The 26,229-nt window shown below is 42.1% G+C and overlaps 1 long non-coding RNA gene across 2 annotated transcripts in view; it reads left to right on the forward strand.

Moving 5' to 3' along the window:
* Window positions 1-22,719: 22,719 nt before the first annotated feature.
* Window positions 22,720-26,229, forward strand: part of LOC146975850 (uncharacterized) — a 32,379-nt gene continuing 28,869 nt past the window's right edge. For both annotated transcript variants that reach the window (XR_015037363.1, XR_015037364.1), the window contains exons 1-2: window positions 22,720-22,807; window positions 23,396-23,507. This is a non-coding gene — a long non-coding RNA (uncharacterized LOC146975850). The remainder of the gene's footprint in view (window positions 22,808-23,395; window positions 23,508-26,229) is intronic.

Below are 26,229 nucleotides of genomic sequence, written 5' to 3' on the forward strand. Positions count from 1 at the left end.
TGTGTCATTTTCTAACATTTTCGGTTAGTGGTGTGCCGCGGGATTTTTTTAATGAACAAAGTGTGCCGTGGCTCAAAATAGGTTGAACAACACTGCTCTATGCCATTTGGCCGGTGGGAGGGAAGTAGGCGGGATGCGCCCCGCTGCGCTTCGAAGGAAAATTGCAAACTGCTCGTGGACACGCCTCGTTGGCGAAGCGAAGGCGAGGCGCAGGGCTCATCCGCCACGCCTGCACCTAGTCTAGGAAAATAGAGCCCGCTGTGTCTGACGTAGCTTTCGTCAAGGACGTCCTTTCTTATTTATTTATTTAGTGATTATGGTGCAGAATAATCAATCAATAAATAAATAAATTACGTCCTTGTCGGAAGCTACGTCAGACCAAGGGGGGGGAGTTGTGGATTCTACAGGTGAAGACCACTTCCGCGTTCAAAAAGCTGCTCTGTTTAATCAATATTCTGAAGAAAGATCTGATTATTAGCCATAACGCTGTAACCATCCAAGGAAGACTGTGTAACAATATTATGTGCTTCTGCTGAGTCCAAAAGCCCTGTGTAATATCAACTTTATTTTAAGAAAACACACTTTGTTTCCAAAGTCATATCACGGAGAAGCACTACATTACCCATAATCCTCATATTTATCAGCGACGTGTCTGATTGGTTGAGCTTGCTGTTACCAGCAAATGAAAAATAAAACAAATTGAGCTTATATTATTTTCTTAGTAACTAAAAGGTCTTCACATCTTTTTTGTTTTCAACATTGAATAAAAAAACGGTGCTATATTGTTAAAATTCAACAATAAAGTGCATACAAGTTGGCTTGACTTATTTCTTTTTTCTTTTTTTTCATAATTTTCACCAGCATCTTTCTGCTCCACATCACATCACATTTATTGTAATTTTTAATTCAATGAGTGAAATTTTATTTTTTAGCTGAAAAACATTGTTATGAATTCAAGGGTCAGAGGTTGTGTTAAAGGTGTTAAAGGTGTTAAATTTAACCTTTTTGACCCTGTTTCCTTGAATAAATCACTAAGACTTTGATGCGGGAAGCTGAGATTTTGATAGGTTGTTCAGAGCACTAGGGACAAAGTTTCTGTAGAATTTCAGACCTGTCGGACCTCCAGAAGGGTCACAACTGACTGTCCAGGCTTGTTTCTCGGCCTTCAAAGCCTAGATTTAGAAGCCTTTTGTCTAATAACGTCCACATTCTTGGGGTTATAAGGCTGAAAGTTTAATGTATTTGTCCGGGGCCTAAGGCCATCCACCATGTGCAATTTCAAACCCGTGCGACCTTCACAAGTGTCAATGGTTGCTGATCTGTGACCTTTTTGACCCCGTTTCCTTGAATAAAACACCAAGACATTGATGCGGGAAGCTGAGATTTTAATATGTGGTCCAGAATGTCTATTAGATTGTGTGTGCAAAGATTCAGAGCTCTGTGACATTCAGAAGGGTCACAAATAGCCAAAAAGCAATGCTCCTTTCTCTGACCTCATATTAAAGAAGAAATGTTTCAACAGCAATTCTTTAATAGCTTCCAGATGCTTCGGCCTATCAGGCTGAATTTTTAGCTAAAGGAGCCGGTGTACGATCAGGAAGTAGGGGAGCTGTGCATAAAGCCAATTGGTAAGTGTCAAAGGTCACAGGGGTCAAACATCAAAGTGAATCCAGCCATTCCTGCTTTTTCTCAACAAAACATACATGCTTTAAGTTATCATCATGAAATATAAATATGTTGTATATCAGAGAGTCCTCTATCAGAATATTTTGGTCCTGTTGCTCTAGGGGCCCCGGGGGGCCACTTGGCTTTCCCATGCTCCCACAGAGTTGGATCTTGGGGTCATGGATAAGGGCCTCACCATGAGTCCACAGGCCAAGTTTCAAGTGATTTGGTCGGTTTCTATGGAAACGGCGGCCTCAAGGATACAGAGGAATGCGGCTGTTTGAAGCCCCGCCTCTCGAAAAGTAATGGCTCGATCAGGACCGAACACACATGTACGCGTTCTTCTTGGGCCCCCGAACCATGTATTAAAAAATTAGAACTGTACGACTTTTGGAAATGTGTTTTGTCTATTTCGGCTTTTCAGACTCAGAGTCTGTCAGACTTAAAGCGTGAGAGACCCTCTTAGTCAGAAAAGCCGAATTATTAAATTATTATATTGATTAAACAGAGCAGCTTTTTGAACGCGGAAGTGGTCTTCACCTGTAGAATCCACAACCCCCCCCTGGTCTGACGTAGCTTCCGACAAGGATGTAATTTATTTATTTATTGATTGATTGTTCTGCACCATAATCACTAAATAAATGAATAAATAAATAAGAAAGGACGTCCTTGCCGAAAGCTACGTCAGACACAGCAGCATCAGGTTCAATAAAGCTTTAAGGAAAAGTAAAAAAAAAAAAGTTATCCTCTGCTCACAGAGCCGAGCCAACTGAAAGTCGAGCGCGTCAAAACCTGACGAAAAACGGGTACCTAATGAGTCAGGCATGTGACGATGAGGGACAGTGACCGTTCGTCAGGCTGTTGATGCACTGGGAGTGAGAACGTGTAGGTGGGGTACACAAAAACAATAGAACCACATTCTTAACAAATATGTTTGAGGTCAATACAATGTTCAAAAATAAACGTGTAAGAAAATATTTCTACTTGTGAAAAAAACTGCATGACCCATTCGAGCCCATACAAATGATGAGCCTGTCTGTTATAGTTCAGCTCTTTATTGTTTGTCTAAAACTCCACTTCAGTGGCAGAGTGATAAAAGCTTTTACCGTGATTTGGTTGATCGTCTGTGCATAACAGTCAGTTGACAATGCAGCAGTGTTTATGCATGATAAGCACTGAATATATGTTCCAGTCCTTAAGAATGACAAGTGCTCAGCAGATTCAAGCAGCATGGCTGCAGCTGATGCCTGCTTTTTTCACCAGCTGTCTTGTTTCTGACAACAACGTAACCACTGGTGACATTAAAACACACAATGCTGCTGACTTGTTTTCGAGCTTCAAAAGAACAAATGTTCAGTCATCTTTCACCCACACTGTAGCTACCAGCTGGATTGTCCTTATTTGTCTGGGTTGATAAATTATTATCATTATCATTTTAAATGAGCAAAACCATGAAAAAAACACAGTTGAATGATTAGCCTCAGGTCTGTTCTTATTCGTTCATGAGGCAAGTGATAGGGAGAAAACCGTGTGAGCTTTTTTAATGAGAACTTTGAGATACAAAGAGACACTCAATTTTGTAGTGCAATACTAACAGTCCCCGGGCAACTGAGAAAACTGCACATTTGTATGGTTTTATGCCTTTTCATAACTGTTGCAATCAGGCCAGTGTGTGTGTATGCATGGAGTGCATGTGTGGGGTTGCATTTGCATGATGATGAGCACAAGTGCATTATTTATTTGTCCTCCCTGCATGGAAAGACAAATAAAACTCAAGATAACATGCATTCCATTGGCTTCAAACATAATTAATTATTTTGCATTACTTTTAATGTAATAGCACAATTGCACAGAGGAAAGTTACTTACATTAATTAATAAACTTTAATTACGGTGCTAATTTTGTCTGATGTGTTACAAAAAATACAAGTCATTAGTGGAAGAACAAATTCAGGAACTTGTTGAATTACCTCTTAATTTCATATATTTTTTTTTTCTTTTTTTTGCCCCAAGTTACAGGGATGTGAACAAACAAAAACACGTCTCACTGACCAATGGCTCCCTCGGCTATTTTTACTCAGTGTGAATAGTTGAAGAGTGCACAGCACGCATCCTGGAAATAGCACAACAGATAAGGTAACATAAGTCATTTCACTGCTCTACAATGCAAATTCTGTAGTTTATACCAATTTATTTCATAATTAGTGTGAAATTGTCTGCGTGTGTATGTGCATGGGGGCGTGTACTGTATGTGTTTAACTTTGATTGAGCCTTCAGGCAAACTTGAACCACTTTTGGACAGTACAAGATTAGAGTGTCAAATTCCTGTGTTTCTCTTGTCTGCTAAATTCTGATAAAATGTAAAACACAGAAACATCAAAAGCCTGGTATTTACAACACAAACATCACACTGCTTTTACTATCATTACACATTTAGGTCAGTTCCGTGCATATAGAGCTAATTGAAACAGTTATAAATCCTCTCATTCAACAACCTATCAGTGCTCTTGCATGCCCATTGGTTGTTTCTGTTGTCAATAATGACAGTTTGACTTAATTCTAAAACAAATGTGAAACATAAATAAATTATAGTTTTCTGTTATATATGTTTTCCCCCTTATAATTCTCACCACACCTAATGCCATTTGACGCCTGCCAAAGTGATAGTTGAGTGAGTTCACTTTCATTTTTTCCTTCTTTGATTTCTGTGGGTTGACAGAAAACCGTTCGCTCATCAGAGGCAGGGCACTGGAGAGTTGAGGATGACAGTTCTGGGCTGATCCATTACCACTCTGCCCCCAGGCTTAATTACCATCTCCCTCCAGTAACATGCAACACTCACTCCTCCGAATGCAATCTTGCTCTAACTTCCCAGGCCAGTTGCAGCAGGAGCAGCACTTAGGTTCCTCTTGCATTTACAATCCTGTCCCCGTGGGGCCTCTGGATGAGCACACCTGCATGCTTAAGGAAAAAACAAAACAACAACAACAAAAAAGAAACTCCACAGTAATTAGAGAGCGATCATGATGATCACCGATGATGAATTCAGCTCCGTTGAGTTTGTTTTTTCTCTGTGGGATTTGGTGGCGGTGCAGAAGCAGAGGGAGCGGTAGCAGCAGCGGCGGCACAGGCATGCCATGATGCCACGTGTCATTTTTGACAAGTGGGGATAAAGAAAGCAGGCATAAAGCTTTAAATCAAATTGGTCACACAGCCTTGCCAATCACTGTGGACAACATATGCAGGCTCACAACCAAGGTGAGGCTTGCTGTTACGTGTCTAGGCGATGAGCAATCTTGCTGTGCTCCAAAATGGAAATGAAACTGTTACACACCCACAGCTATTGAGGAAGGGATTTGCGTGGGCCGAGGTACAACTATACTCGATCGCCACTGTGGGAGAAGCTTTAGCTTTGCCCTTCTTCAAAGTGAGATTTACAAAAAGGAAATGCTTGGCTAGGTTTATTCAAAAGAAGCTCCTGATGGTGGGAAGACAAAAGGTACTTCACACCATCCTCCCTGGGGCACATGTACTCCAAAGCTCCACTTCTCTGCTTTACTCCTTATTCTAAGTACATGTTCCCCCCTAGAGTGCACTGCACTCTCTCCTGCTCAGTCTTTTTTCTTTTTTCCTTCCTCATTCTCTCTGTTCCTACCCATATTCCTCGCACTTAATTTCACTTGTCTTCTCCCTGTGCACCCTGCTGTTTCTCTTGCTCTGTTTCTGCATCTCCCTCCCCTACTCCTTCTTGTTCCCACTCTCACCTTTAAGTTTCTATCTCTTACCTCCTGCTTTCACCTCCCTCAACTCCCTCCCCTCCCTCCCTCTCACTCTGTCTCTAGCCACGTGTTGGCTAGCTCAGAGCAAAACACTCTATTAACAGAAGCCGAGGCCAGATGGCGGCACAGAGATGGATCATATCAACTAGGTCTCTTTGAGTTCCAGTCTTTTTTTTTTTTTTCCCGGGCATCTCAAAAATAACTTGCACTTTACCATTTCACCTACAAACCCAGTGTGGGACTTGTTACTTCAATTCCAATTTTGTATCAGCTCACGAAAGATCAGAGAAACCAAACATACTGTACTTAGATTTAATGTTGCTGTCTTAATTTTTTATTTATTTTTTATCAGCAGTATTAAGTGCAGACAGAGGAAACTTTGATCAGAAAACATTTCTGGACCTTTCTTATCTTATCAAAACAAAAACTATTCAGGGAATAGATGTGTTTTCAGTACTTTTTCGACATATTTTTTCATCATACACTTGTTACGATATAAATTCCTTTGTGTACCCTCACTAAAGGCTGTCAAACTGTGATGGGTCTTATTAACACACAGGCTTCAAATCCCCCGGCGACACTGTTTATTCCCAAAGGGAACTTGTGGCTGTAGAAATGAGAGATGTATCATGTCGGTGAATCTCCAAAGAAGAGAAGCAGGTACAATATATCCATGGGGAGAATATCCTGCGGTTTGTCTAATGAGGCATAGCCAGACTATACACTTTGGTCAGTTCAGGAGATGAGCATGAAATTGCCCATTAAATAATGTGAATCTCACATTAAGAGGCCCTCCTGAGGCAAAGAGTCTGTAGTGGGGGATGACTAACTCAATTAATTCACGGTCCCTCCGAAAGTTTCCTCCCAAATCAAAGCCTTGTTTTTGGGGTTGTGTGTGTCAAAATGCCTGTTTGTCCGTGTCTGCATTTGTTACCGCCTGTATCTGTATCTGTGGGTGTCAGAAATGAGCGCACCGGTGCACACAGGGCTGAGACTGGCTGACTCTGAGCCGTTGGCCTGCCCTCAATACCAAAACAAGTCATCTACTTTTGGTTTCGTGAATCCACATCTTTGCCTGCTGTGCAGCTGAGATTGGCAGGTATTATTAAGAAAGCTCCCTGCCCCCATCCCTTCTTTCTTTCTTTCTTTCTTTCTTTCTTTCTTTCTTTCTTTCTTTCTTTCTTTCTTTCTTTCTTTCTTTCTTTCTTTCTTTCTTTCTTTCTGTTTGCCATGCCATGCCATCCCTCCTATCTTTCTTTTTTCTTTCTTTCTATCTGTTTGCCATGCTAAAGCTGCTTCACTCTTGCCATTTTTTGTTTTGTTTTGTTTGTTTGTTTGTTTTTTCAATTTCTTTTTTTTTTCTGTTCCTCCTCCCTCATCTTTTTTACTGCGGAGAAACAAGTTCATTGTGATTCGGGATGCAGTTCCACGGCTCAATGGGTTCTGTTTGAAATGAGATTTGAGAGAGGGAGCATGAGAGAGAAAGACACAGAACCTCACATCTTGATGAATAAAAGATGGAGGCACTAGCGTCTTATAAACAACAACAGAGCATAATTAGTTCAGTTCCTTTTATTTTAGGAACACTTTATGTGACATTTCCTTTGTGTGCCTGCTTTCATCACGCACGTCCTGCTCGCGTTACATGTCGTGTGGGCCTCTCTGTCTTCCCTGTAAGTCAACAATACAGCTGGGATAATATTTGCGTTCTATGCAAATGTACACAGTGACATACATTTTGGTGTGCTCTGACGTTCCCCATCCTGCTTGTGCAATATAGGCTCTGCCTATACACAAAATAGCCATCTCATTAGGATAAACCAACACTGGAGATGATGATGATAATTATTCATGTTATTTACATATGCAGCTCATACGTGCAGTATTCATGACCCAGCCCAGCTTCAAACATGCTTTGTGAATAATTCAATTAAAGTAGGGAGCTTACTTTTGTACCATATACAAAAGAAGAAAAAATACTTGATGAGGTGAACTATGTCATCATTATAGAAGCATTGTATTTATAATCATGTTTGCATTGGTTTGTTTTAACTTCTGTACACTGTTCCTCTATGGCTGTGCAGTTCATCCGTTTCTCAAGATTGTTTCCAATTCAAAACGCTCGGCAAACAGTACGGCTCTTAATAACAGTGCTTTTTATTTTTCCTCTGGAAATGTGCCGGTAATTTGGGTACAGATGATTTGTCCTCTTTAAATGTCTAATGTTTCCTCAAAATTAAGGGGCTAGTTGTCCGACTTCTTTTGTAGTGGACTACTAATTGGCTTTTAAAGTCATATAACTTATCTCCAGCTGTGTTTCTGCTTGCAGTGAGGCTACATCAAAAGTTATTTTCCATCCAGCATTTACATAATTGTGTCTACCTCCCCTGTAAAAAAGCACTATAAGTGTGTTTCAGTGAGGGACAGCCTACCTGACATTACAAAGACTTCCGCGGGCCAGTGTAGTCCGTCATATTTTTTCGAACACCAGGGAACGTGAAACAAATGTTTCAACTGCCAAATCTGTTTGACTCGGATCTGTGCAGCTGTCTGCTGATGCTCTGCAGTCTCTCCACATAACGTCTGGTCTGCTGAACGTGGCCCAGTCTAATGGCTTCTCTGATATCCCCGGAGCACCGTAAGAGAGGCTGATGACAGCATGTGTTTGTCTTCTATTCTTTTGCTTTCCTCCACAGACACGTATACACAGATTGATGAACACATACATACACAGGCAGGCAGACAAACATGGAAAAACACACACACACATGCTGCAACTTCTTAATCGTCAATTCCTTTCCCCTACCCACTGATGATGCTTCAGAGTCAGAGCCCTGTAAAGTCTTTAGCCCCCGGTACTGCCTCAGGGTCTGAGCAGTGGTGAGGGCATGCACTGGGTAGCAGAATCAAAGCATTATAATAGCGAACATATGCATATTAATGTGTGTTTGTTAGGGGTGTTTGTCAAATACCTTCCTGCCCCTCTCACCTTCCGACCCCTGCTAGCAGCTCTTTAAATATCCAGCCTTTCAGCCTCCTGTTCCTGCTCATCAGACCCCAAGAGTATGTTGAGTGGATTCAATTAGCGCAGTAGTTGAAGAGAACGTGCTGGTCTGCACCACACAGAGCTCCTGACATGACAGCCAACACACATGCATAACCTGGAATACTGATGTAGACCAAATTACCTTCACACACCTGCTCACAACAAAGGTCACCCCAGATATAAAATCTTTCATTCAGTGCGAGTCAGAGTCTGCAGTCAGATAAAATGTTAATTCTCAGCTATGTGCGACAGGAGCACTTAAACGCCTTAATCACAGCGTATTCCTGCTGAAACATTTGAAAGATTAAAACACTAATGATGCCAACAGCTATGAGCTTGATGGTGACAATCCAATCTTTCTTTTTTTCTCCCCCCATCATGGAAATCAAGCACATGTGAAATAATGGAAGGAGGATATAAGATAATTCTCCTTTCAGATTCAGACTGTTCAAATACATCCAATACTAATAGGGTGACACTATATAAAGATCTACAGCAGCTCTAAAAGAATGATTGTCACTGTCAAAACAGAATCTGCAGGTATAATCCATCTCTCTATAAAAGCTTCCCCCTAGCTGATTCATTCTTAATTAGTAACTCTCTTGGAGCCAAAGTTAATAACCCTGAACACCAAATCTATTTAATTATCATTTTGGATCACAGGCCAATAAGCTGTCGTTCAATAAAAGAGACACAATGCCACCTTCCAACTTTCAGCAGACAAACAGTCCAATATTTCTTTTTTCCACAGACACACTTTATTGAATAAGATAACTCTGTAGAACTATCACCAACTTCACCACTGGAACCAACAAAGGTGGCCCTCAGTGGAGGTGTCATTTCATACCCCACAGAGCCTGCTGGGTAAAAAAAGGACAGTACAAAGCCAACATGACACTGAGATACAGAAAAAAAGGAGAAATAGAGGAGATATTGAAATGGATATTGGTAGAACAGGGAAATTCTGTGTAGACCAGAAAAAACAAAAAAAAGCCTCTAGTTATGCACAAGTATAGTTAAAGCAGAAGTAAGTGGTCCGGTCGTTTTCGCTAATGCTGCGTTCCAGGCAGGCTTTTGAAATCGTAAATTACAGCTTCAAGTCACAACTTATGACTTTGTAGCGTTTCAGGCAACCCACTCGTGTTTTTCCGACCTGTTTTACCTGTGAAAGTCACTATAACGGCCACTCGTAACTTCCGACCGGTGAACTCGTACCAGATCGAACTGGTACCACTTCACGGTCGGAAAAATACGAGTTTCCTTGAACGCACCATAACAGTCCTCGTCGCTACGTCACCACATTCACGGCGTTCCTTGGCTGCACACACAGCCCTGCATGCCGTTCTCTCTCCTCATTGGATAAAAACTGTAGGATACGATAAATGTTTTCTCCTCGGCTCAGAGCAGAGCAGAGGGACTGAGAGACCCGTGTTTCAGTCCAAACACTCTATGTAAGTGATTGCTGTCGGAAGATATAACTATTTAAGACTTATATTAACACAAATATATCACTTACTTCTGCTTTAAGGCCCACAACAAACAATCTGAGCTAACATTTGATGTGGTCTTGATCAGGATGGATACCAATTGCAGTGAAGCATGAACAGGAAACCCTAGAGGGGCTCCTGAAGTGACATCTATTATTTCTTTGCACTGTTCCAGGTGGGAACTTCATTTTTTGGGGACAATGTTGAGGTTCATGTTGTGCTAAGCAGCAGTGGCACATTGAGGTTATCCTTTCTGCTTTCTATCTTTGTGAAGGGGCAGCGGCACATTAATCTGCTCCATTGTGGAGAACACCTCTGCTCCTTGCCAATTTGCAAGCAATTCATCTCCACATGAGGCGATTGGAAACACCCTTTGTTTGTGTCCACAGAAATCAGTACACATCTGTTTTACACCTTTTCTTCTTTTCATGACCATTATGGGCAAGGTGCATTGTTCTTCCTCGTGACACTCATCCCATATCAAACAGTGCCGTATAGCCAGTAGCCCCAAAAGCAAAAGGTTGATGGTTGTGTTTTTGATGTGCAGGTCTGACCAGAGGTCCAGTTACCACTTTATGCAAAAGATGCAGTGCAGTACCACTGGTGATAACAGAAGTAACTGGGGCAGTGGACAGTGGAAGGACAGCATTGTCTTCAATTTAGAGCCATCAAAATCTTTTGTGTGCTAATAACCATAGGGCAGCATAGCTTCATAAAACAGGCAGTGTAACCAAGTAGGTAGTACAGACTTTTCTCACTGCTGTGTCTTATAGGAGACATATAATGCCTCCTTTCCACAATTAAAAGAGTTCCCAGGTGTCTTGAAGACATATCTGTGACATGCTTTGGTCAAAATACCCCAAGGATCAAACATTACAGCTATCTTTTCATACTCTCAAAACAGCCCTGGTTTCATTGCCTGTCCCTTTAAATGCAAATGAACCGCTGCTTGCCCCGCCTCACCCCTTCTACCGGTGCAGGTAATGGTATTATGCAAATTTGAATTCTAGTTACATCACTGGAAGACAACAGAGGGAGCAGCTCGTAAAACCACGTGGGTTTCAACCGAGGGAGCCTGCACATTACTGATTTGTTTGTCAATTGTCACCTTTTGGGGGCCAGAAGGCGAGACAAACACCAAAGAGCCTTCAAAAAGTGATATTTCCATAATATTTCCCCTTTAAATTGGATACTTCCATCAGTACACTCACTCATAATATGCTGTGTACAGAGTATACTCAGTGGTGTAGTAGTAATGCCTAGTGTTTGTGTTGATTATACTAAACTCAAATATAAATGTTACGTTTTCCTGTATGTGCAAAGTGTGAGTGAGTGGGTAATTCACATACCACATGGATGTAAATACTGAGACCAGTGAGTCACAGGTTTATTCCCCAACCAGTCACACTTTTTGCTTAATGTCAGTCCCAGCTCTGTCTGTCCTTGTATTTCATGTATTGTGTCTTGTCATGTGCTACATATTGCGATGATTATGCTAATTTAGACATAACATATACCTTCTAGACACACTGGCATGGGACTAACATATCCTTTGTCATATCACAAGGTGAAATCGTGTGTCTTGGCATGGCCTATTGCAAAAAACACAACACAGCATTGAAAAGATAGAATACAACATTGCCCATCATGAAATCTCAAAAATAAGAATTTAACACACACAAACTTGTCACTAATGATTGTTTGCCTCAAATGTATAGCCACCAAGGAAACAATAACCCTTATCAAAACAAATATGTACAACCTCTATTATTATATACATGAATCTCTCCTTGGCAGGAAAAATAAGACCATGTTGCCATGAGTCGTGAAAGGACATTTTCAAAAACACTTTCATAGGGTCTTGTAACACCAGAGTACAATTCATCCATTATAAAAATTCACAAGCCACTCAACACAGACTACAAAAATATGGGATTCCTAGACAATGACACTTGCTCACACTGCACACTGCAAATGACTACTTGCTTGCCACTTAGCTCTGCCAGCCTATTTAAACATTGTGGACAAACATTACACACAAGTGATCTTTCTCCATCTGTATGCCTGCTGAGAGATTTTTGTCCTCAGTCGAACCAATAATAATAATTGAGCATCAATTGCAGAAGAAAAAAAACAAAACAAAGAAGTGTTCTTGATGTGGATGTCATATACTTGCAGCATATACTGTACATATAAAAGCAAATAGTGTATTGCAAGTATATATTATGCACTTTTCATGAATAGTAGTATTTATCTGCTTAAAAAAACTGGGCATTATCATGCAGCTCACCTCCTGAGAAGGACTTTGGCTTTCATACAAGGTGGTGAAAACGTTCTGTTTCTAGCACCTGAATGAAAAATGTGAACACATCAGATTCACAATTATACAGGATCCTTGCTGTTGTTGTCTCTGACCTTCTTCCCGGCCTGAGGCATGCTCACATTTCTACCACCTACTCAGGGACAAATAAACACAAAAGAGACTGAAGCAGATGTTGAATGAAAATGAATTAGGGAGAAATACAATTAAAAACTGAATAAGCATCTGGGAAGAATGTAATACGAATGAGACAGTCATTATTAATTGCTAATGATGAGATTGTTCCAAAATCAAAGAAGCCCCAACCTTGAGACCTTGCCCCTGCATACCGCTTTGATTGACAGTTGGGGTCCATGATAACCATTCATAATGTGGACAGGCTTGTGCAACGACAACCGTGTGCGGACAGGCCCATGGGCAGCATGACACATGACAGCCTTGAAATAGCCAAGGCTTTGTTTGCCTAGTAGAGACCCACCCATTGCTATCTATCTCCTTCCCTCTCTCTGGCTCACCTCATAATGGGCATCAACAAGTGATCTTTCTAGAACCACGGGCAGGCCGTAATGAATAGCCAGAGTGGTGCCACCAGCTTTTGAAAGCCTTATTATTACAGAGAGCGAGAGGCATACCTCACTGACAGAGGGAACGAGAGAGACAAAAGAGAGAGACTACCCTTGGGTAAGGAGGGGGGTGGGGGGAGTGGAGGCAGTTAGTTGAAGATAGGCATGGGAGGATATAGAGATAGAGGGCAGAGGGGAGGTTGATATACAGGATTTATGAGGGGCAGCATGTGTGCTTGCCTACGTCTGTGTGTATTTAAGTGTGTGTGTGTGTGTGTGTGAGAGAGAGAGAGAGGGAGGAGACAGGGGGATCCTGGCAGCCTCTCTTGACAGACTGAGCAGATTCTGTTAGTTAAGAATAAGGTCGGATGGACAGAAGGAGGAAAGAGGTGAAGTAAAGAGGCATGATGATGGTTGTGATTTTTGAATAATGCAAAATGGCTAATACTTAAAAAAGAGAAGAGCAATACCTCGACTCAACTTTAACTACAACAGTTGGATTTGTTTACAACAGATAGGACAACATTTGAAAATTTAAAGAATATGACCCCTGACCCTGATCCATATAAAGAGTGAGTCTGAATTGGCAAAAGCAAGAACGAGTACTGTATAGCCTGTGAATGTGGTGCACCACTGTCAAACATATCCTTTAATCTCTTTTCCCCCTGCCCAGCCCCGTTCTTTCTCTGAAAATCTAGGACATTCTTTTTCATCATCAGTGTGTTCCCTGGTCTCTGTGGTATGCTGAGCCCCAATGCCAAAATGAGACTTCACAGTTAAGGAGTCGGTTTCTTTTTCGTCAGCGTCTTTGGTCACAGGCACTGTCAGGAGATGGGTGGCGGTGGCGGTGGCGGCGGCGGCAGCGGCAGCGGCTTAGTTCACCCTTTGACCTTTGCATCTATTAGCACAGAGATAATTTAGATGTGTGAGAAAAAACTGTAATAAATAAAAAGCCGCTTCCTAAAGTGGCATCTCTGTCATTATACGGATGCACTTCTAGCAAAGCAAACCACAACACATTAACAAGAAGAAAACATAAAGCAACGAGAGCAAGAGTCGTCTGTGTTTGCATAGCCTTTACGAGAAATGGCAATTCATTAGAACCAGACTTATTAAGATGGACTTGAACTGTTTAACGTCTGAACCATTACTAATGCCACAAGATAAGTTGTGTTTGCTTTTAGAGGGGAAATCACCATTAAGAATGTATAAAATATAATTGAAAGAAAAATAAGACGTCATTGCAATGCAGCATTTCTAGTTTGATGATATACCCTGGAGAAATGCAATACACATCAAGCAGCTACGATATGATATTGTTATCATTTCCATTGCCCATTGGCTTTTCTTGCTATCATTTCTATAATGATGGTTTCATACCACACCATTTGGCTTATGAGCCATTGTGCTGTTTCCCTAATGCCTCTGAAAGATACAAACGGTAATGGCAAAGTAGATGTTCCTCTCTCTTTAACACTGTCGGATTCTCCTTAATGATTCTGGTGTTGATCCTTACAGTAAAGCCAGTATTAGATCCATGTGTGTAAATGCCTGAGATTCTAACCCTTATGTTGCATTAATGTGTGTAGAGACCTTTATGGGATGCACTTTGAATCTATTCCACAATCAATGCCCTTTTTTGGAGGGGCTGCCACTAGATGGTGCTGAAATGCTATGCTGCTGCCTGGTCTATGGACCCCCATGGGCTCCCTTAAATGGGGCTGACTGTGTTGCTGTTGAAGGAGTTTGGCAGGCAGAAGGCAAGAGTTACAGTCCCAGGTTTAATTGTGTTTTGGAGGAGAAAAAACAGCTATAATGACATAGGAAATACAATAAAGCTATAATGGGATCCAGAAATCCCAGCTTAAACACTGAACAGCAGAGCACTTAGCAACCCCCTGTTTCCAGTGGTAATATGAAGATAAGAACTGATGGGGAGCTTTCTCTTCTGTTCGCCCGTGTTCAGATTTAGTCCTGTGATCTATTATTCATTCTGCTGATTCTTCTTGTTGCAACTGGTTTGCATAAACCCACAGCATCATTAAATAAAATAAGCTAATTGATTAGCTCTACTGTAACATGCTTTGCTGTTCAGTGTGCAAAATATTACGGACTTCAGCTTTTTCCCTGACCCCTGGTTGTTCCCCGCTCTCCCCATTAAAACAGCACCAGACTGGAACAAGAGGAGACAAGCTAAATAAGCATTTTAAGCCTCAAGACTATTGAGATATTGAACTAGCAGAAACGGATTCAAATCAATAGTTGGAGGGTGCATGTTATTTTATGCACTGATCCTACACAACATGAAAAAAGAGGAAAATGCAGAACTAAAACACCTCTCACAGCTATGTGGGAGAGAGAAAGGAAGATGGTTTTCATCTGGCAAGTGCCTATGATCTATAAAAAAGGAGCTGAGGAAGGGATAGACAAATCTGACTCTGCAAAAGCAAACAGATATATTGGTCTGCACAACTAAAACCTAACCTATGGCTGGAGTATCAGCAATATTTGATTGTCTCCTACTCCTTGGCAGCACCACCCATGCCATGCTGGAGCCAGTGAGGAGAGATTACCTGGGACGTTTCTCCATGGTCCAGCTCATTGTGGCATATGACTGCCAGTGGAAAATTAATTAGTGAAAGGGACAAGGTTACAGACACATAATGAAAGTTATTGGCCATGTCACTTCATCATTTCCCCGGCCCCCCTATTACTTTCCATCAGGTTAGTCAGCCGTGAAATGGGGGTTTCATATGATGCAAGGAGGAATGTGCCACCACACCTTCAACACCAACACCTCCCACCCTTTTTTCTCCCAGAGGGTTTGCACATGGATGATCAAGGCACTTAGACTAATGTGGATGGTGCAGGGTGATGAGGAGGGATTGGGAGTGTTAACCCACCATTTTACATCATTACAGCACATTTAGGGATCATTCTATCAAATGGCAGCTTTCACAACCAGCTCCAGCCTGTATTCACCTACTTAACCTATATCCAGCTGGGGCTCAAATAGCTCTGCCCCTGATTGCAATGTTCTTAGCACTGGGGGATACAGTCAGGTTGGTAGTATGTTTGGATTGGTAACTATATTTTTCCATCAAGGAAAAACACAAGACCAAAGATGAATGGTCGACAGAGTGTAATTGCTTTTCCTTGTCGGTTCTAAATGACTTGAATGATAAGAGCTGTGTCTCCTTCAGAAATAAATCAACAAATGAAGTGGTTCCAGATAATTGTCTCTTACTTTTAGATAAAGGCTAATGGTACCAATACTGAGTTATGATAATAACAAAACAATACCAGACAATAACCATCACTACAGGCTATATGAGGCCATGATGTGGCGTAATGATATCCCCACTAATGCTGCAGTATGTCCTAATCCAGCAAAGCCAATAACCTCTGCAATCCCAGCAACAGATGAGGTCATAGAGGAAATACCCTGCTTTTCCTGCTACTCAGTATAACTGTTAAGTACTGTTTGTGTGCATTGTCAGTCCATCTTTTTTGTACAGCACGGCTCCGTAAGTGTATTTGCACACTTAGATACATCCATATTAGTGCTTCATCAGTCTCTCCTATGCAGCTCAACTCCAGTGAGACAAGCTCGAGACACAAACACAACTAATACAGTTAGGCTGTCCTCACAAAGCACATCATTTGTTCATTTTTCAACTAACACCGCCGGATTTAAATTTTTCTGACAGAACACACAGTGGTAGAATGGAATAATGAGGGCTCGTTCGCACCCTATATTGAACTAACGAGTCTTATATTTGTGCTGGGTGTGCATTGACTATCTTAATTTTGCCCTGTGTTCCACCCTTTCTCCACTGTAGACGTTTTCTGCAACACTGACCAAAATACACCCTTGAGCAAACCGAGAAGATCAGCACACACAGCTGCCCGCATGGGTGTGTAGTTTGTGTTAGATATGAGCGGACGTGCATAGAACAATAGATACCATGCATATAATTGGTATCCTGTCTTTGATGATACCATGGTCTTATGGGGATTTTATTTATAATTTATGTTTCTTTTTTTCCACACGTTGGTGTAGGACATTCATATAAAGTAGTGTAAAGAAGTTAAGTTGGAGAAGGTTTGTCAAGTGACATCTTTTCAACGGCAGGAAATAATGAAAAGGAAACAACAATGGATGGAATGGGTGGCGTTCGTGCAGCACACCCACAAACAAACATTCTGTCACTTACTATGTGTTCTGTACTCAAATTGCCATCTTTGATGTGACATATGTTTGAAATCTGCTAAAATGCATGCAGACCTTAAGATAAAAAAGAAAGGAATTTCATTGTGTTAGATAATGACATAAAAAAATAAATGAATAACTTAAAGACAAAAACGAATGACCATCGAAGAAAAACATGGCGATGAAAGCATTCACAATGAAATGGCTGTGTGGACAAATTCTAAAGTTTTCTGAGCTAATATGTCTCATACTTTCACTTGTTTTGTTATTACAGTCTTTTTTGTCTGTTTTTACCCTCTATTTAAGAAGGGGCCCATCCATCACATATGCATCTGAGACATCAGCACGTTCTCCAAATCAATGGCTCATTGACTGCCCCAACAGCAGACATGGACACACGTCTGTCTCCCTGACAGTTACAAAAAAGAAACAGGAATACAAAGCGGGCTTCACTGTCTGACTAAGGGGGCAAGAGAATAGATCATTGACAATCATGACACAAATCCATCTCTGATTCTTGAAAACCCCTTTTCCATTGTTACTCCTGGTCTCCCCAAGTCCCCTTGCTTCGTATCCGTCAATACATAGATGGTTGGAATAGTCATTTTATTTGGCTGTCTCTACAGGAGTTTGAGCTTAGGTGCTTTAGAGGACATTTTGACAATGGGAGAAGGATTGAGGCAAAAGCCTGTCAGTGGCTTTGCTGTTTATTGATTGCAAATGTGGTGAGAGCTTAATTGATTCACACTTCGAGATCAACACGATAATCTCTTAGCCCTGAGACTACAGTGGGCCGTGCAGGTGGGAAACAGACAGTCAGGAAGGGCATGGAAAGTGTGAATCAGCTGAGTGGAAAGTTTAGCTTGTTGTTTGCCTCTGGTTAGTGTTCTCACAAAAGTCAGAATCATCAATGCTGCTTCAGGGCTCAGTAGTTAAAAAGACCTTGGAGAAATTGAAAGTGCACTGCTGTGGAGAGGGGCATCTCAAGAAAAAAAAAAAAGTATTTCTTCACTTTAAAAAAATACCCACAGAAAACAAAAACACCAAGGGCTCTAATTTCGTAGACCAGGCGCAAGCGAGACGCAGGTGATCAAATGATCTCCTCTCCTCGCCTTTAAGTGCGCCTCGGGCGAGGCACACTGCAATTTTGTCATTTTATATTTCGACATGGACGAAGGAGACAGCGATTGCTGACAGCCAAACTTTTTCCTGGAGAAAACTGATGTTTAGGTCCAAGCTCACAGTGGCTGAATATATGGTAACACAAACAGACCTTCACGGACTGATGAAGCAGTCCGGGAGGAAGTTACTAATACCTTTAATCAGGTTTGCCTAGATACAATGAGAACCGTTGCCAAAAAACCCCCACTTTGCCCAGTGTAAAAAAACACACCCCTTCTCCACTCATATTAACCTAACAAAGATGAGTAGTGTGCACAGATCACAACATAAACAAATACCTGCGTAACAGGGATGAAATCAGAAGCAGAAATGCGCCAGCCAGCCAAACTACCAACCAGCTGCACCGTCTTGCGCCGAGGGTATACCAGGTTGGAGCTGGCGAGCTTTCGGCACACCTTTGGGGCAGCCTCTTGGCACAAAATTGCCACTGCACCAAGCTGAATCTATCAACACCTCTCCCTACTGCACCACCACACCCATCTCAGCGCATCTCTGTCTACCAAATTGCCAAATTGGCTGCGCTTGGTATGAAATTAGAGCCCCAAGAGTCTAAGGGCTGGCTCTACTAAGATCCCCGCTAATTTGCGCGCTCCTAGTAAAATTTTGCTTGTTTTGTTAGCACACGCAAAATAGGTTATCTACTAAGCGTAACCAGTGTGTGATCCCCAGTTGTCATAAAGATCTGTTGAAGCCAGTCGGTTGGGGTGAACTCATAGTCCTTTCTAAATCGGCAATGAGTGTGAAAATCGCGTAGTGTGTCCCCAGCTTTAGCTGAGCAGGTAACTGCGATGAGCAGCCAGGTACTGGAGAGGGAGGAGAGGAGAGGAGCGTATCAGAGGAGACGTGGGGCGTGTGTAACGGCGCTTAAAGGACTTTTAACACACCTGCTACAGCTGGAATGACCCAGACACGAGGAAATGCAGAGATATAAGGGTTACACGCCGCCTTTCCGAAAATAGACTTCCATACTTCGTCATAGCGGGGTTTTCTATTTTTTATAAAGACCCCGCTATTCCGAAAAGGCTTGGGGAAAACCCTCCATTCCAAACCCCCCCCACTCTGAACAGACAGATGGACGTAAATCAGAAAGGAAACGGAGGCTGCGTATTGATCCTTTTTTCCTTTTTGGGATCAAATGGATCATGTGCATAATTAACTGCAAAACAAGCAAATAATGACGTTCATTATGTTTCGAGCCTGTCTAGCCTCTGCTTGGTACTAAACTTAACCAACTCCTTTCTTCATTGCCTAAACCCAACCAAAGCATTTCCCTCAGTCTGCTGTCAGCAGGAGCGGCTGCAGCAGGCTCGCGCCGTGTGGGCTCAAGCCGGGTTCAGCCGCGCTCGACCAGAATGACCGGGGAGAGAAAAAAAAAAGTGTATTTATTTTACTCTGTGGAGATCACCCACAACGGAGTGGGGGAGAAAGGAAGTGGGACAGATCTGCCCAGTCCCTGAGCAGCATGCATTTCACAGACAACGCAGAGCGTAAACAACGTCACCCCGTTCAGCACCATGGACAGCTGCAGGAGGGATGGGGGGGTTCGGAACAGCGGTGTTTCGGGGGGACGTTCGGAATAGCGGTGTTTAGTAATGGAGGTGTTTCGGAATGGAGAGCTGTCCCCAGATATAAGAACTTTTGCTCTGGAACATATTAATTCAATAACCGCAGCCATTGACTTGCCTTTCAAACGCACTAAATAAAGACGCAATCTGTTTCAGGTTTGGTAAGTCACATTGCGTGTGCTAAATAAAGCTGTATTCATCTACTCCTCCCAATATTTTGCGCATTCTGGCAGAAACTCCCATATTTGAATATGCATCAAGGCAAACACGCTAAATGGATTGCCTGTTTGAGAGATGCAATCCTCGGTGCGCACGGTTAGTAGATCAGCTTCAGCATGTTTGCGCGCGCAATCAAGTTTGCACACGTTTTTTATACACGCAAACCTTTATTAGATCCGTTCCTAAGTGTACACTACAATATAATAATATATAGTTTGGAATAGGGGGCAAACACCCCATTCCTTACTATCTACATTTCTTCAACCACTGAACGACTGTTCCAATGCTGTACGGTCGCGGAACACACCAAACTTAAAGTGGTTAAGTTGCATTTTTGAAGATGGCCCCATCCACAGCACACCATGCTGCTTCTGTTCCAGTATCTCTGTCTGCTTCTCCAAACTGGAAAAAAGCATCAAAACTTGCAAAGTCACATCCTTGTACTATGCTTTTATGTAGTCCTGTAGTTTAGATTTTACCTGACCAGTCCATTTAACAAGCAGAACACACACCTACTGTACACTCACGCCTTTTTTTAGTACCAGTTTCACCCAATCATTGCTCACTGACTGTGCACAAAAACAAGTTCTGTAGAGGAAACTACTCTGAGTCCAATTACTGGTTGAATTCATGGTCTTTCAGTTAATAAAAGTGGCTGATTCATGTGGCTTGAACTGTGTTTTAAAAGCTGTCCAACTACAAAGGCTGTGCAGATTTCACATCCACATATTCTCCATCAATCCTTCCATCTCCCCATCGCCTTTTTAGGTCTCTATATTTCATCCCATTCACATCTCATCTTACTCGAACAACCCATGAAAAAATACCAGTCTCAGTCCCTTGTCCTCTTATTAGAAAACTTCCAACAGTTTCTCTTTCCACCATCAAAACCAAAGGGCCAGTTGTTCCCCCATCAATACGACTTCCCAGGGTGAAAGCTTGAATCCGACAAGAGACAGAAGTTGCTGATGGGATTGCTGCTAGACCCGCAGGCGGCAGGCCAGGCAGGCTAACAAGTAAGTAGATGGACACCTAAAAGAGTTTGTCAAAATGAAGCTGCTTTTTCACTGGTGTTCTGGGGCTTAAAATGGAAAAGGCAGGATGAAAACAAGGCTACATGGGACCACTGCCATTTCTCTGTGTTCTGCAGATGAAGAAAGGACGCCTGATCAAGCGCAGCAGGGGAAGAAGGCAGGCTGGGAGGCCAGAGGGATTTGAGCCTGTGTTTGTATGTGTGTGTATTAGTGTGTGTGTGCGTGTGCGCATACGACAAAATGTGTATGTCAGGGCATAGGAGTCCTAAGATTTAGCTGTTTTCTGGGAGAAAAAAATAGAAATAATAAATAAAAATAAAAATAAAACAGAAAACTTTGCAAGAGGATGAACTCTGCCATTAGGTCAAATCTGCAGCACTCAGGAAAAGTTTTAAACCAAAGGGAATATACTGTAATGGTGTTGCTGCTTCTGAGATGAAAGGGAAAGTTGTCCAGTGTGTGATTGATGTTAACACCAGAGTGTTCGATGTGTAACTTACCCCGCAATACAGGACGGGTGCAGAACGTGATGCTATTCCTTTTAATTTGGCCAATAGCTTTGATTAAAACTGGAATCCATTTTTTTTGCATCGTCATTGCAACATGAAAAAAAGACTGCAATCCAAATCTCCTGTCAACCTTCCTTGAAACTTGAGTCGGAGGCAAACTTTGGGAAGCACAATAATCAAAGCAACATTGCATATGCACATGAATCTTGCCAGTAGCAATAAACATCAATAGAGACAGATCAATATTGTCTCCAAGGTCTGCATCGGGTAAACTGAACTTCAGTCAAGTACATTCATTTAAAAAAAATATACAGAATATCCCTGATATTGGCTGTAAAAGTGGCTGTATAGAAAAAAGGAATTTAACTGAGGATATATGGGACAATATACTGTAGTTGTACACTATTGTAACTATTCTATCTCCTACAGTGATACAGTGTAGACAGCAATTTTCCAGTCCTATATAAATAGATTTAAAAGAATTAAAAATAATTGGTCTGAGTTAAGATGACTTGTCCATAAAGCATTTGTTTCCCTATCATTGCATACAGGCGCTACATACATCCAACAAGTGACATGAGCAATCTCACCTCTCATGTACCATACAACTAGGTAGGAAAAAGATTTCCATGACCTTCCTCACTGAGTAAGCAGGAAAAAACAGAACTGTCACCTCAAACCTGCAGCGAGCCAAAGGACCAGCAGGAAAGGAGCAGTGAAATTGGCAGCGGCATAATCATCGCAATTTGTTGGAGGCACCAACATGTGCTATAGGTGGACTGGTGAAGTGCCAGCTGTGTAATTGTAAGAGCATAAGTTTAGAGGGAAAAGAAAAAATCAATCCTCTCCCTCAAAGCACAATTTTCCTAAACTTCAATCATTTGCTTTCTGTCGCTGAAACTATCCAGACCTGTTTCATTCAGAACACACAGTGATGTAACCCGGACCTTAGGCAAAGACAGAGTGGCAGGTCTGAATGTTGCAGCACACCTTTAATATAAACTGACTTTGGATTTAGCGCTTGACTGTGAATTGCACCTGAAGTATGCCAGGAATGAGAAATGCATTTTCTTGTTTGTTCTGACATGGAAAATATATTTTATCCTCAGCATCACAGCCTTCCTTTCGCATCATCTACAGCTGCCTGATCGGTCTCTTCCGCTCGCCCTCTTCATTGCGGGTCTCAGCAGGTATTCAGTCAGGCGAAAGTAGCGTGTTGCCCTTAGGTGAGACATCCCTGCATTCTTCAGCTTCCCATGCATCAGGAATATAGCATGATGTCTGTCCTGGCTGCTACAAGTACGACAGGCGTCTGCCCTACTCTCACAGCTACTTGACTGCCAAAATGCATTAAACATCACCAAACTATAAATAATTAAATATCTGGGTGACATGGCTTGGCAAGAACACCACATTGCTTGATTAAAACTTTATCGCCAGACTGAAAAGTTTCCAAAACAATTAATTACCGGGGTATTAATGGTGGCTTGTGCTATGTAAAACACGATAAAGTGGGGGACTTAATTAAAAAACTCATTATACTCATTCTGTTTTCAGAATTTCAGACTTTTCAAATGAATGTGGCAGCATTTCCTCCTCTTTCTCTCTCTATTCTATTCTCTCTCATTCTTATACACAAGATGACTCACACATAGACACACACATATACTTTGCTTTAGCAGGCATTAATGTGCCACCCCTGTGGATTCAGAGCGGGCGTGTTTGAACTTTTGCATTCTCTCTCACAATTATATATCTACGTAAATCCCAGCTCTTTTTTTTTCCTAGTCCCGTTCACTTTTTCTTTCAAACAGAGAAATTTAGAAACTAATTTCCGTTCCCCTCTGCTGCGGAGAAAGATTCACATGAGAAAGCTGCTGAGTTTTGTCACTGAGGACATACAGGAGACAAACACCTCAGTGGCAGGTGCTGCGCTGCTCTTTTCTTCCCTAACCACCACCACCCCCCCAACCCCCCTTCACACGCCCTCGCTCATTTTGGCACAGACCAGGTCCTCATCTTTTATGGAGTAAAACTGCATCAGAATGGTCTCTGAAAGAAGCTTTTTTTTATTGCACCTGACCTCTGCCTTCCTGACATGCTCAGCCCAAGGCTGCAATCCACATTTAAATATGAAGACGGAGGTAGCGCAGTGGAGTACTTCACGCAGAAAAGCACCTTCCTCACTTAGTAGATCCTGTCATAACAAACCTCATCCCAAGGTCCTTATCCACTCTTAAGGGCTCTTGCCTTATTTCAAACTATTTGGCAAATACATGAATAGAGATTGCTGGTGGGTCAGAGAGCTCCCTGGGGAGACAGTATGAAGCATCACTGGAGGGACCTGTGACTGAAAGCCCAGGCAAACAAGCTCTTCTCCCTTTAACAAAAATGTAATAGGTAGAGGTTGGATTGAGGGCAACCTGCGCTCACACACAAATGTAGATGCACACATGCTGACTCACGCATACACTTGGTCTAGTTAGTCACAGCTACGTCAGGCACAGGCATACAATCAAAGACTCACAGGATTAAAAATAAATAAATATGCAAACAATGAGCAACTTGTATAAAAGACAGGTTTCCTCAGGCACTCACTGACACTATGACAGGGTTCAACTCAAGTACTTGAGAGACGGCAGCGCAAGTCATTCATTTTGGTCCAGCTGTTAATGTTTTGCCCGTGCTCCTGATGCAGCTGGATAGTTTTTGTTTTAACTCCTCGTGTATTGTTAACGGTGTGTTTGGGGACAAAGCATAGAGCGGGTGGCTGTGAAAAAACTGGAAACGGATGATCCCATTTCACATCCCTTAGAATTTTAACGATGAGCTTAGGGTATTGTGTGTGTGTGCGTGCGTGTGTGGTGTGTGTGTGTGATATTCATGAGGCTGAGGAACAGAGCAGGAGGGTAATTTTCTGCACTCACTGAGCCAGGCATTCCTCAGGACAAAGGGACTGGGGACAAGGTTGAACAGGAGTAATGAGGGAACTGCGCACACGCACACACCTACCACACTCCTCTATACACTCTCCAACACGCGCACACACACACATACACATTCGACACCCCTATTTTCTCCTCTCACAACTTCGCCAAATCCGACTCCACCCCACCAGCTCACGGCCGCCTGCTCTCCCAAATCCCTCTCTATTCCCAAATTGCTTGTCAAAAGGACAAAATTGGAAAATAAAACTCTGCGCTTGACAAACAAGATTACATACTGTTTGCACCTGGCCGTGGCAATTAAAGCTCTGATGACAAGCGAGGATGGCCTCCTAATGTGGTGTCTCAAGGCATATCAGCGTTTCCACAACAAGATTACGCCCCTTGTGCCATCGTGGCGGCACAGCCAGCCTGGCCGCCTGTCATTCTTTGGCCCCGTGTGTTGTCTGTTGTAGTTTGTCGTGGGCGCGTCTGGGATATGCTTCATTGAGATATCCATAATTAAAACTGTGGCAACAGATACAGTTATACAAGTGACACTCCAGTGGTTTGGGTTTAAAGACTGATTTAGCTTTTCCAACAAGGAGAGAAACTAAAAACAAAAAGACATAGAGAGAGAAAATGAGAACGAATCGTGTATGTACAGAGACAATTCAATTCAGATTTAGCAATACAAATTGCAGATGTGTTTGAATAGACTGGAAATATTGTTGTGAGCAAATATCAGAGAGTAAATATGCACATTAAATAACTTCTAAACGCATTCTAATTTGATGTGCTGTGTGTTCTGTGTAAACAGTGCAGTCTGAGGCTTCCACTCCAAGTCCTTATGCTCAGCAGCTTCAGCTCAAGGGAATTCTCTGAAAGCCCCTTTATCTTAAATAGCCCCCATTTGAGTGACAGCAGACAAGCAAACAAAATAGTTTAAATGTACCACTTACACGAGCCGATTGCTTTCTTCTCTCTTATTTGTGCCAGAATAATAAAACGGACCCTTCGCGTAAACAGACGCCACATCATTATTTCATAAGTTTGCTGAGTTGAGCATAGTAAATTATGTACACTTTGCTTTCTTGTGCAAGACAGGCCATTCCCTCTGCATTAGTGTATAAGCTGCCACAACAAGGGTAATGTCTATATACCATATGCTGAGAAATGTATCAAACCTGCAAGGAGACCTCAGCATGAAAGAAGACTCAATTTAGCCACCTCAGTTCACGATAATAATAGTGGTAAGTGTATATCTATAGATGTATTCTGCATGAGGTCTTCTTATTCCTACAGTAGTATGCATGTCAGTATAAAAGCACTATATAAATGTAGTCCATTATCTTTAATTGCTTGTATTCTCTATCCAACGGTGTAGCTCCCTTTGCAAAGTGTTCCTGGTTTTGATTAGTACAATACTGAGCTGGTTGAAGAAGCCATTCCCTATTTGGCTTGATGTCAAACTAATAATGTTGGCTTTTCTTGTCCCCTTTTGGCTTCTTGACTGTCTTTTAAGGTCCATGATTGACTGACTAGCCTCAACTCTCCTCATTAGCAGTTGCTCTCCTCCTGCTACGTTGGCTCTGTGTGGTACCTCTGCCTTTAGTGGTTTCCAGTGTGTCTCTGTCTGCATGTGGAGGAGTATTGGAGAGCTGGGGGCTTCAGAGTGACAGATGGAGGCTGCTTTGTGACCCCTAGAGATTGGCAAGCCCTTC

The sequence above is a fragment of the Trachurus japonicus genome, chromosome 13 (genome assembly GCF_045865225.1).
Source record: "Trachurus japonicus isolate A0001 chromosome 13, Traja_1.0".
Classification (NCBI taxonomy): domain Eukaryota; kingdom Metazoa; phylum Chordata; class Actinopteri; order Carangiformes; family Carangidae; genus Trachurus; species Trachurus japonicus.